This window comes from Thermobia domestica, chromosome 11 (assembly GCF_964235325.1).
Source record: "Thermobia domestica chromosome 11, izTheDome1.hap1.1, whole genome shotgun sequence".
Lineage (NCBI taxonomy): Eukaryota > Metazoa > Arthropoda > Insecta > Zygentoma > Lepismatidae > Thermobia > Thermobia domestica.
The window spans coordinates 234070303-234083344 of NC_137464.1; positions in this window are offsets into that span (position 1 = coordinate 234070303).

Here is a 13042-nt window from a genome sequence, read left to right on the forward strand (position 1 = left end):
GAAAATGACTTCTCACGAAAGAGGGTTATAATATCCCGGGCAAATTGTACCCTATAGCTAAACTCGCTTGAACTTGACAGTAAATTTCTCCTAACAAGTTTAATAATTGACCAGGCAAATATGACTTCACACGAAAGAGGGTAATAATATCCCGGGCAAATAGTACCCTATAGCTAAACTCTATTGAATTACACTATACATTTCTCGTAAGAAGGGTAATAATTGACCAGGAAAAAATGACTTCTCACGAAAGAGGGTAATAATATCCCGTCAAATTGTACCCTATAGCTAAAGTCGCTTGAACTACACAGTAAAATTCTCCAAAAGAGGGTAATAATTGACCAGGAAAAGCTGACTTCTCACGAAAGAGGGTAATAATATCCCGGGCCAATTGTACCCTATAGCTAAACTCGCTTGTACTTGACAGTAAATTTCTCTTAAGGAGGGTAATAATTTACCAGGAAAAGATGACTTCACAGAAAAAACGGTAATAATATCCCGGGCAAATAGTGCCCTATAGCAAAACTATATTGAATTACACTATTCATTTCTACTAAGAAGGGTAATAATTGACCAGGAAAAAATGACTTCACACGAAAGAAGGTAATAATATCCCGGGCAAATTTTACCCTATAGCTAAACTCGCTTGAAATACACAGTAAACTTCTCCACAAGAGGGTAATAATTGACCAGGGGAAAATGACTTCTCACGAAAGAGGGTAATAATTTCCCGGGGAAAATATTCTTCCTATCTAAACTCTGTTCAACTACATAGCATACTATATTTTTCCAAAGGTTGGTAATAATAAGCAAAAAATGACTTAGCAAGAAGGGGTTAATAATAATTGTTATTTTTATGTATTCTGTCTGTTGGGCATATGCTGGGACTAATGAGGGTTTTTTTTTCAATTTTTGATTTGGGTCTGGATGCGGTTCTTCCAGTTTTGTCGATGTTAATCTTATTATTTTAACTTCCGATAATTTGTCCTTTCCTGCAAATCATGGGTCAGCCATGTCCTCCTTCATCCTATTCCTCACTTCCTTTCTATCTTTCCTTGTATGTCAGTGTGAAGAAGGCAATTTCTTCGCGAGGTGTGTCCAATCCAGTTGACATTTTTAGGAAGGAAGGTGCTCAGATGTATCTTCTGTATCCTGTACCTTTTAAAACTTGGTCATTTGTTGTCCTCTCGTCCATTTAATCTGCTCAATCTTCCTCCAACACCACATTTCGAAGCTCTTTAAATATTTCTTCTCTAACTTCCGTAATTTCCAAGTCTCTGAGCCATACAGTCCAATGCTCCATATATATAGCACTTGACAAGCTTCTTTTTAAATCCAATATTGAGCCTGCTAGTTAAGAGTGATCTTTTGTTGTTGAATGCTTCTTTGGCTATGGCAATTCTTGGGTATGGCTATGGCTCTTTGGTGCAGTAAGTGTCTTGCGTCAAAATACTTACCAGATGCTTGAAATTGTCTACCTCCTCAAGTTCTTTTTGTTCTACACTGATCCGTAAGCCATGTTTCCACGGGATTTTCTCATGACTTTCGACTTTACGATGTTAATTTCCATTCCATACAATTTTCCAGTGTCAACTATTTTGTCAATCTTCTGTATTCCTCCTTCGATGTTAGCTATTATCAATGTACCATTTGCATACCTGATCTTGTGAATGATCTGCCCTCCAATCTTGAAATCTCTAATTCCCATTAATGCTTCTTTCATTAAACTCTCTGTAACTATTGAATAATTGGGGAGACATACTACATCCTTGTGTGACCCCTCTTTCAATCTTCATACTGTTTATTTTCTCTTTCATTCAAGCGCAGCTTCATTCGTTGTCGTGTGTACAGGTTTTGAATGAGTCGTCGATTTCTCCAGTTGATTGCGCGTTCTTTAAGTATTTTCATAAGCTTTCAGGCAGTGGAAGAATCACAAACAAACTTCTTTCTTTACATCAAGCATTCTTTGGGGTAACAATATCCCTGATAAATTGTACCGCCTAGCTGAATTTCATTAAGCTGTTTATATTAGTTCTATATATATGTGTGTAAATGTTGACTATTACAAAATGGCTTCACAAAATAAGTTGTAATAATATTTCTTGAAAATTTTACACCTTGGTAAATTTAATCAAACTGTGTAGTAAATGACTCTAGAATTAGGTAGATTTTGACCAAAAAATGGCATCTCAGGAAATAGCTGTAAAAATTGCACTAAAAGTTTAGTATATTTTTCGAAGTGTGGGTAAATATTGACAAAGGGAAATGACTTCACAATATAAGAGGTCACTATACCTGGTGCAAATTGTACATCAAATAGATTCTAAGTAAGTAGTTTGTAAATTTTTGTGAAGGTGCGGTATATAACAAAAGATTATACTTAACATTAAAAAGTTTTTCCTTTCCCATGAAAATTTTACTGTAGAACTTAAATTCATTATATATCTATATGGTACATTGTATTGGATTCGTATAGTTTTTTCTTATAATTTGTTCCCACGAGGTGTGTTATAGCAATGCAGAAAGTATACCTTCTCAACGTGCCATTGTAAGAAGTTAATGCATTTCTAAATGTGTGTGTGAAAGTTGATTGTGTATTGATTTATGTTGTTGTCTGTACCACACAACTACGAGGGTGGGCTGATAAGTTCTCGGCCCGACCCAGAAGGACTTGAGCTGCAGGCATGAAAGTTTGAGGCTATTCAACATAGTCCCCTCGAAGGTCAAAACACTTGGCACTTCGATGCTGCAACTTTTCCAACCCCTCAAAAAAAAATAAACCAAGATATCTCAAGTTCTGCAAAAAACTGTTCCACAGCTGTAATCAGCTCATCATCACTGTGAAATTTCTGTCCTTTCACTGCTCTCTTGAGTTTCGGAAAGAGATAATAATCAGAAGGGGCAAGATCTGGCGAGTAAGGTGGGTGGTCAATGCACTGAAACAAAAGGTCCCTCACAATATCCATTGTTCAGCTAGCCTTGTGGACGGAAGCATTGTCCTGCAAAAACAAAACACCTCGTGTCAAATTTCAGGGGTCTTTTCTTTAATAGCGTCCTTTACCATAGCCAGTAGACTGCAGTAATACCCTGCAGTTATCATTTGGCCCTTTGGAAGGTAGTCTGAGAGCAAAACATCATCCTTATCCCAGAATATTGAGGCAAGCACATTTCCTGCGGACTTTTTTGCTTTGAATTTTTTCGGCCTTGGAGAACCTGAGTGTCGCCACTCGCATCACTGCTGTTCGGCTTTCGGATCAAAGTGATGAAACCACATTTCATCCTGGGTCACAAGCTAATTCAAGAATCGTCCATGGAATTTGCAAATGCCGTAAAATCACATGCCGCAATTTGCACGGGATATCATTACCCCCTTTCGTCAGAAGTAATTTTTTCCTAGTCAATTATTACCCACCTTGGATGAAATTTACTGCTTAGTTCAATGGAGTTTAGCTATAGGGTACAATTTGCCCGGGAAATTATTACCCTCTTTCGTGAGAAGTCATTTTTTCCTGGTCAATTATTACCCTCTTTAAGAGAAATTTACTGTGTAGTTCAAGCGAGTTTAGCTATAGGGTACAATTTGCCCGGGAAATTATTACCCTCTTTCGTGAGAAGTCATTTTTTCCTGGTCAATTATTACCCTCTTTAAGAGAAATTTACTGTGTACTTCAAGCGAGTTTAGCTATAGGGTACAATTTGCCCGGGATATTATTACCCTCTTTCGTGAGAAGTCATTTTTCCTGGTAAATTATTACCCTCTTTAGGGGAATTTTACTGTTTAGTTCAAGCGAGTTTAGTAGTAGGGTACAATTTGCCCGGGATATTATTACCCTCTTTCGTGAGAAGTCATTTTTTCCTGGTCAATTATTACTCTTCTTACGAGAAATGTATAGTGTAATTCAATAGAGTTTAGCTATAGGGTACTATTTGCCCGGGTTATTATTACCCTCTTTCGTGTGAAGTCATTTCTTCCTGGTCAATTATTACCCTTCTTAGGAGATATTTACTGTCAAGTTCAAGCGAGTTTAGCTATAGAGTACAATTTGCCCGGGAAATTATTACTCTCTTTCGTGAGAAGTCATTTTTTCCTGGTCAATTATTACCCTCTTTAGGAGAAATTTACTGTGTAGTTCAAGCGAGTTTAGCTTTAAGGGACAATTTTCCCGGGATATTATTACCCTCTTTCGTGAGAAGTCATTTTTTCTTGGTCAATTATTACCCTTCTTAGTAGAAATGTATAGTGTAATTCAATATAATTTAGCTATAGCGTACTATTTGCCCGGGATATTATTACCCCTTTTCCTGTGAAGTCATTTTTTCCTGGTCAATTATTTCCCTTCTTAGGAGAAATTTACTGTCAAGTTCAAGCGAGTTTAGTTATAGGGTACAATTTGCCCGGGATATTATTACCCTCTTTCGTGAGAAGTCATTTTTTCTTGGTCAATTATTACCGTTCTTACGAGAAATGTATAGAATAATTCAATAGAGTTTAGCTAAGGGGACTATTTGCCCGGGATATTATTACCCTCTTTCGTGTGAAGTTATTTTTTCCTGGTCAATTATTACCCTTCTTACGAGAAATGTATAGAATAATTCAATAGAGTTTAGCTAAAGGGTACTATTTGCCCGGGATATTATTACCCTCTTTCGTGAGAAGTCATTTTTTCCTGGTCAATTATTACCCTCTTTAGGAGAAATTTACTGTCAAGTTCAAGCAAGTTTAGCTATAGAGTACAATTTGCCCGGGAAATTATTACTCCCTTTAGTGTGATGTCATTTTTTCCTGTTAAATTATTACCCTTCTTAGGAGAAATTTATTGTGTAGTTCAAGCGAGTTTAGCTATAGGGTACAATTTTCCCGGGAAATTATTACCCTCTTTCGTGAGAAGTCATTTCTCCTGGTCAATTATTACCCTCTTGTGGAGAAGTTTACTGTGTAGTTCAAGCGAGTTTAGCTTTAGGGTACAATTTGCCCGGGATATTATTACCCTCTTTCGTGAGAAGTCATTTTTTCCTGGTCAATTATTACCCTTCTTACGAGAAATGTATAGTGTAATTGTATAGAGTTTAACAAGAGGGTACTATTTCCCCGGGATATTATTACTCTTTTTCATGTGAAGTCATTTTTTCCTGGTCAACTATTACCCTCTTTAGGAGAAATTTACTGTGTAGTTCAAGCGAGTTTAGCTGTAGGGTACAATTTGCCCGGGAAATTAGTACCCTCTTTCGTGAGAAGTCATTTTTTCCTGGTCAATTATTACCCTTCTTAGGAGAAATGTATAGTGTAATTCTATAGAGTTTAGCAATGGGGTACTATTTGCCCGGGATATTATTACCCTTTTTCCTGTGAAGTCATTTTTTCCCGGTCAATTTTTACCCACCTTTCAACAATATATTTGATTGACATGTAGGGTAATATTTTCACGATAATATTTGTACCCCTATTGTTGACGTCAAATTTTCGCGGGCAAATTTTACCCTCTAGGGTAATAATTTGCTAGGGTAAAAATTGTCCGTTACACCGGCCCGGCTCGGCCCGAACACTATGAAAGACGGATCGGAAACTAATGTTGGCAGCCTGTGTTAATCGTAATGTGTTTGGGAAATTAACTCTTTATTCAAGACTGTAATGTACTGTACTTCTATTACTCTTATTATTACTACTACTGCTACTGCTGTTATTATTATTATTATTATTATTATTATTATTATTATTATTATTATTATTACTCATATTATTATTACTACTACTACTACTACTTCTGCTACTACAACTGCTACGACTTCGCGTCAGAGTTGACATGTCTGGTGGTATATACTTTACAATCTAAGTACAGAAAAAATCGAAGAAATCCTAGTTATTATGGCCAGTCTGCGTAGAATTCGAACCGATGCTTGACGAGGGGCAACGGTGACTCAGTAGGTAAAGCACTCACATCTGGTGCTAGAGGTCGTCGGATCAATCCCTCCTCGTGTTATGTGAGCTTTATGGTGGACAAACACCGTGAGCGTGGGAGTTTTCGGATTAGTCCGTTTTCGTCCACTGTCTTCATTCCACCAATTCATCAATCATCATCCATACGTCTTGAGCCGTAATTGCCTAAAGAACATATGAGATAGTCAAGTCCTTGACCTACTAATTAGAATTAGTTCCGCTACCATTAGACCATGAAGGCCAAAACCATCGCAATTTGTATTAATGTTCAATTATCACGCCAGATTCCAAATCATGTTACATGTTCCTGTGTTCTTTATAATTCGATGCTACAATAATAATAAGAAAAAACAATGATCAAATAAATCACCCAGACCCCAGGGTGGATGAAGTGTTCCTGGAACGGTTCGTGACAAGAAAATAACAGAGCTATATGACGGAATTCGAGGCAGTAAATCAAAACAAAATCCACACATATCATTGTTGAACGAAAAATACCTCAAAAGTCCCCTGAATGAAAAATGTATAGATATCAGCTATCATAAATGCCTCTTAACATCACATATAATGGAAGTGATAGTTGATATTAAAAAAAATGAAAATATAAGGTTTCTTAGGAAACCAATAGTGCAAAATGAACATCGCTTTACTGTATGTCCTTATACGCATCGAATAGCACGGAAACAGAGCCAACAGTCTCAGGCTTTAGGGGAAAAACTGAAAAAGCTTGATTTTATATGGGATTTGGGAGTTATTTTTGATGCAAAATTATCCTTTATTCAACATATTGAAACTATTTGCAAAGAAGGCTACAAAAATCTTGGATATATTTATCGAGTCAGTAAAGATTTCCAAAATGACTAAACTTTAATTGTACTGTATTATCCATACGTCAGGTCGAAATTATAACATTGTAGTAATATATGGAACCCCAATATACAGAAATACTCATTCTTGATTGAGCGTACCAAAAATAAGTTTTTAAGGCTTCTTACACTTAAGAAAACAAAATTCTACCCGAAATTTGAAAGCTACATTAACCTTGTTGAAAATTTTAAATTTGAAACATTAGAACTCAGGAGAAGAAATATTGATTTATTATTTTTACACAAACTCTTTCATGGCAAAATAGACTGTCCTGATCTTAACGACCAAATATGTATCCACGTACAATCCACTAAATTGCGCACTGCTTCGAAAAATACATTTTTTGTATGACAGCGAAAACAAAGTCTTAAGCAGATCTCCTATATGGAGAACTAGTGCAACCTACAACAAGTTAATTAAAGAAAATTCCAACCTTGATGTACTGGCAATGGATGTAAGTAGTTTTAAGAATTCTTTTAATTATCTAAGCCGAATGTAATTATTACCAATAGTTTTATTAACCTATATAATCTGTATAACGTATATACTATGTAACACTGTAATTAGGCTTGTGCCTGATATGTCAATAAATCAATAAATCAATTTCTCCGTTCCTGAGCTATATAGCCTGTAGTACTAAAAGCTCTTTCAGTAGATGCACTAGAAGCAGGGATGACGATATACTGACGCGCTAATTTACACAATTTTGGTAATGTTTGTTCTTGTTGCTTCCACCACTGCAGTATATCTAGTTCTCTTACACATGATGACATGTTGAGGTAGATGTCTACTTCTTCATCAAACTCATCAGAGACTGAATATCTATCTTCCCAATCCATTAGTTTATTCTTCTTCGTAGGTGGTTCCAAGTTATGCCACCTAGGCTAAAGGAGACGATGATGATGAGAAATAAATGAAATAGTAGAATGAATAAAGTGGGAGGATACAGCAGAACGCCGCGAACCCCCCACACGGTGTTTGTCCACCACAAAGTTCACTTGGCGAGAGCTCGGATCAAACCAGGGACCCCATACACCATAGGTGAACGCTCAACCACTGAGCCACCGTTCCAGGAATACATAATCGACCCTGTCAACTTGGTGATTTATTTGATCTTTATATTTTGTTATATTTGTAGCATCATACTATAAAAAATACATGAACATGTAACACCATTCGATATTTGCCTTGCTAATTGAACATTACTACAGATTGCACTGATCTTATGAGCACGCCAGTTCATGGTTTTGGCCACCGTGGTCCAGTGGTAGCGTACCAAATTCTACTTACTAGGTCAAGTGCTTGAGTTTATCATACGTTCTTTAGGTAACTACGGCTCAAGCTGTATGGATGATGATGAGATAAATTGGTGGAAAGAAAACAGTGGGAGGAAGCGGGACCACCCCAGTAACTCCCACGCACACGGTGTTTGTCCACCACAAAGCTCACATAGCATAAGCAGGGATTTGATCCAATGACCTCTAGCACCAGATGCGAGTGTTTTTTCTACTGAGCCACTGTTCTCCCTCGTAGATCAAGCATCGGTTCACATTCTACGCAGACCGGCCATAATAACTAGCATTTCTCCATTTTATTCTGTATTTAGAAGGTAAATTCGGTACCACCAGACATGTCAACTCTGACGCGAAGTCGTAGTAGTTGTAGTAGTATTAGCAGTGGTCGTAGTAGTAATAGTAGAAGTAGTAATAGTAGTAGTAGAAGTAGTAATAGTATTACCAGTACATGGCAGTCTTGAATAAAGAGTCAGTTAGGATTAACATAGGCCGACAGTAAGACCGTACGAACACGGCAAAAATAGAGGTAGTGGAGGACATTAAAAAAACAAATAGGCTGACATCATTAGTTTCCGAACCGTTTTTAAGTGTATCCGGGCCGAGCCGGGCCGGCCCGGCTCGATCCGGTTTGGTCCGATATGTGCCCGGCCCAGTTCGGCCCGGTTAGGGCGCGGTCCAGTTTGATATTACTTGAAACGGGTCGGGCCGGGCACCGGGCCAAACCGGGCGCGCCCGGCCCGTGCACGGCTCTGAATGATACAAAAGTTTATTCATTACTTCCATCAGAGCAAAGCTCCCCATAGCTAAACCAAAAAGTAATTTATTATACATAAAACTACTTCTACGGGTGACAAAGGAAGTATATTTCCTAGCATTTTCTGAGAAATTTGTTGATACGCTACAGATAAATCTAACAAAGAAAAAACTTTACCATTACTCAATGAAGACAGAAAATCCTCTATAATAGGAGAAGGCTGACTAATAATACTAAATTTTTGGTTCAATTTCGAGTAGTCAATTACTAATCTTTTCTCTCCTGATTTTTGTTGACTAAAAAGGCTGGAAACGCCCAAGGGCTATTAGATTTCTGAATTATATTATTTTCTAACAAATCATTCAAGATGCCATCAATAATTTTTTGTTCCTGTCTCGATATCGGATATGGTTTTAATCTTATTGGGGTATCATCTGTTACATGTATATTTAATTCATAATTCTTAATAGTGCCTACCTTTTTAGTAATAACATCGTCATATAACAATGCTAGCTGGTCCATATATTTTTGAAGTTGGTCTTGGGGACCGTTGAGCTTGGAATCCACTTTAAACTGCTGGCAAGAATCATCATCTTTCTCACAACATGTTTGACGCCAAATTACTGCACGGAAATGCTGACGTGGTCCCAAGTTCACCCGATGACTCCAAACTGCTCACGTGGTTTGACCCTTGCATACCACCAGATGCATGATGAATCGTCACCATACTACTTACGTCAGGAAGACATGACGGTCTTAGATTAGGGTTGGAAGCTGTAGGGATGAATAACTTCACCTTCCCCTGCCCTGGTTTTGATGACGCACCTCGTTTACTAGGAAGATACTTCGAAAAGGAATTAGATTTCACTGCACCAAAAATATATTGTTTATAGTAAATACCGTTATAATCACGATTATTATTGAACGTTAAAATATCATTATGTGTGTCAATGATCATGCGATATTCTGATATAGTATCTACACCCAAAATAAATTTAGGGTTCAATCCAGAACGAACAAAGAATTTAACACTCACTTCTCAAGTCTCCAACACTAACGGTAATTCAACATTTTCTGTCATGGTAATAGTTACGCCATCTATTCCCATGCCTGAAAAGGTTTCTTTCTTACGCTTTACACTATGAAATCGTTCAAATTGTGTCACTAATCCATCATTAATTAACGATACGGTCAATAACGATACGTGTCACCAATCCATCATTAATTTCGGATCCGAGATCCGGATCTGAGGTTCGGATCCGAGATCCGGATCTGAGATTCGGATCCGAGATCCGGATCTAAGTCCGGATCCGGCAAGATCCGGATCCGGATCTCACTGGATCCGGGATATCCGGATCCGAAAATTTCTGGCCATCCCTAGTACTTATACGGCAAGCGTTTCAAATTCTATTGCGGTTACTGGTGATTTGATTTAGAGCGTATGATTCGTTGATGTGAATTGTTATGCTCCATGTTTTTTACCCGTGCTGTATTACGTTATCTCTGCTCTTGATGGGAAAGTTTGAGGAAAAGAGAGGGTACTTATACGGGAAGCGTTCCAAACTCCATTGCGGTTACTGGTGATTCGATCCAGAGCGTATGATTCGTTGATGTGAATTGTTATGCTCCATGTTTTTTGCCCGTGCTTTTTATATTTTTTAATTTTGTGACGTATTACGCAGAAAATCTAAAAAAATTGTTTTTTAATAAGTGTGCTGCTATTTTATTTTTTGGGAAGTTCATATGTTTGTTATTAGATGTGTTTATGTTTTGAAAAAAGCAACGGGCCGAGAAGCTTATGTATAGAGGTTAACTGGCTGTTGTTGCTCTTGATAGGAAAGTTTGTTTTTTTATTTACATAATTAACCTTGACCATATGTTGTTTCTTTTTATTACTATTTTTACCTTCCATGTACGAAAATATACACTAAAATACGTTTTCAATAATTTTAGATTTTATATTTAAAACAAACCTCATGCATTATTATGTAGATTTAATATATGACAATCCCCCTCTGGGAATTATTGAGCGGCTACTGAAAATGTCCGCATCAATAAAAAATACTTTATGCATGGAGTGTGAAACGTGATGGTAACAGACATTGTGGGTGTAAGCATTGTGTGACGTACAAATTAAAATAAAAGAGAAAAAATATTGTTAAAAAGACAAATGTTTTTGACCAGTATGTCCCCGCCTGCCACGCGGGAGACCGGGGTTCAATTCCCCGCCGGGGAGCCATAATATATTAAAATATTTAGACGCAATACATTGTAAATAAGTAAACTGTATTTTTTAAAAGTTAGGCTGTGTATTGCTACTTAAACCCTTTTAGATTAAGTATTAGGGCTTGAAATGAAAATATGAAGTCCCATTTAAACTACAATTTATTATGACTGAATTATGAAAATAAATCTTTAAAACTGAAAAGTACAGTGGGTCGCTTGTTACAGGAGACTTATACCCATAATGACGAATGACTTTTTTTTATGCATGAGAGGTGGCAGAGTTTTGCTGAAGCTCCTCCCCAAAGTTGGAGAAGGTATACTATAGGAAAAGAGAGGGTACTTATACGGCAAGCGTTTCAAACTCCATTGCGGTTACTGGTGATTTGATTTAGAGTGTATGATTCGTTGATGTGAATTTTTATGTTCCATGTTTTTTGCCCGTGCTGTATTACGTTATCTCTGTGCTTACTGGTTAGGAACAAAACAGTCTAATATATTGGTGTTAAGTAGCTCGTAATCATGCTAAATAGTGTGACAACACAGCTGGTGAAACTATTTTTAGTGGAAAATAATGTTTTGTACTGATAAAGTGAAAGAACCTTTTTTACCTGTGGTGTTATGACACGAATTACACGTCCGTTTTAGAACAACAAGACTTAATTCAAAAACAATCTCCCAATAGTCAGCCATTGGCTATTTTCCATTAATGATGTCTTCTGCTGATTAGAGTTCACCAAACACAAATTATGTTAATGAAGTGAAATATATTTAAGCGAATTCAAACAAAGCGATGCGTAACAGGAATACACTTCTGTGATTGATATATGGACAACCAATGGTTGCTATAACAGGATTTCTCGTGTATTTTCGGTTTATTCCAAACAAATTATTCAATTGACAGCTTTTACCCTCCATATGTTCACTCGCTTAGTTAGCAAATATGTAATACTAATTGATGCAAATCAGTCTTGGATGTATTAGTCGTTTTTGTTCCTGAGATTTTTTTACTTGTTTTTTGAGAGTGCCTAGGCTGTGGTAGAATCTTACGAAAGATGTGGAATATAGGTAAGTGAATATGAAAGCGCTTCAGGTTAATGTGAGATTTCAGTCTTATCGAAGTAGAACATTTCATACAGTTCCTACCATCATCATCAATAATAAATTTCGTTATAAAATATAATAAAAATCTAGCTACATCATTGCCTGGTTATCCATTTGTCTTGTTAATATCACTGAGAACTTCTTGATTAATTACGAATGCTATCTGTTTATAAGAAAATCCAGTGACATTTCTAAAGGAGGCTTATTTCTATACTTGCCTTTTGACCATATGTTGTTACTTTCTATTATTATTCTCACTTTCCGTGTACGAAAATATACGCTAAAAATACGTTTAAAATAATTTCAGTTTTTATATTAAAAAAAAAACATATGCATTATTATGTGCAAATTTATTATATGACAATCGACCTCTTGGAATTATTGAGTGAAGCATCCCCGCCTGTCACGCGGGAGACCGGGGTTCGATTCCCCGCCGGGGAGCTATAAAATATTAAAATATGCAGACGTAATATATTGTAAATAAGTAAACTGTATTTTTTAAAAGTTAGGCGTGCACTATAACTTAAATTTATTTAAATTAAGTATTAGGGCTTGAAACGAAAACATAAAGTCTTATTTAAACTAAAATTTATTTTGATTGAATTTATAATAATATAAACATAAATTTTTAAAACTGTATTGTACAGGGGGTTGCTTGTTATAGGAGATTCATATTTATGATGATGAATGACTTTGTTTAGGCATGCCAGATGGTAGAGTTTTGCTAAAGTTTTTTTCTAAAGTTGGAGAAAGTATATTATAGGAAAAAAGATGGTATTTATACGGCAAGCGTTTCAAATTTTATTGCGGTTATTGGTGATTTGATTTAGAGCGTATGATTTGTTGATGTGAATTGCTATGCTT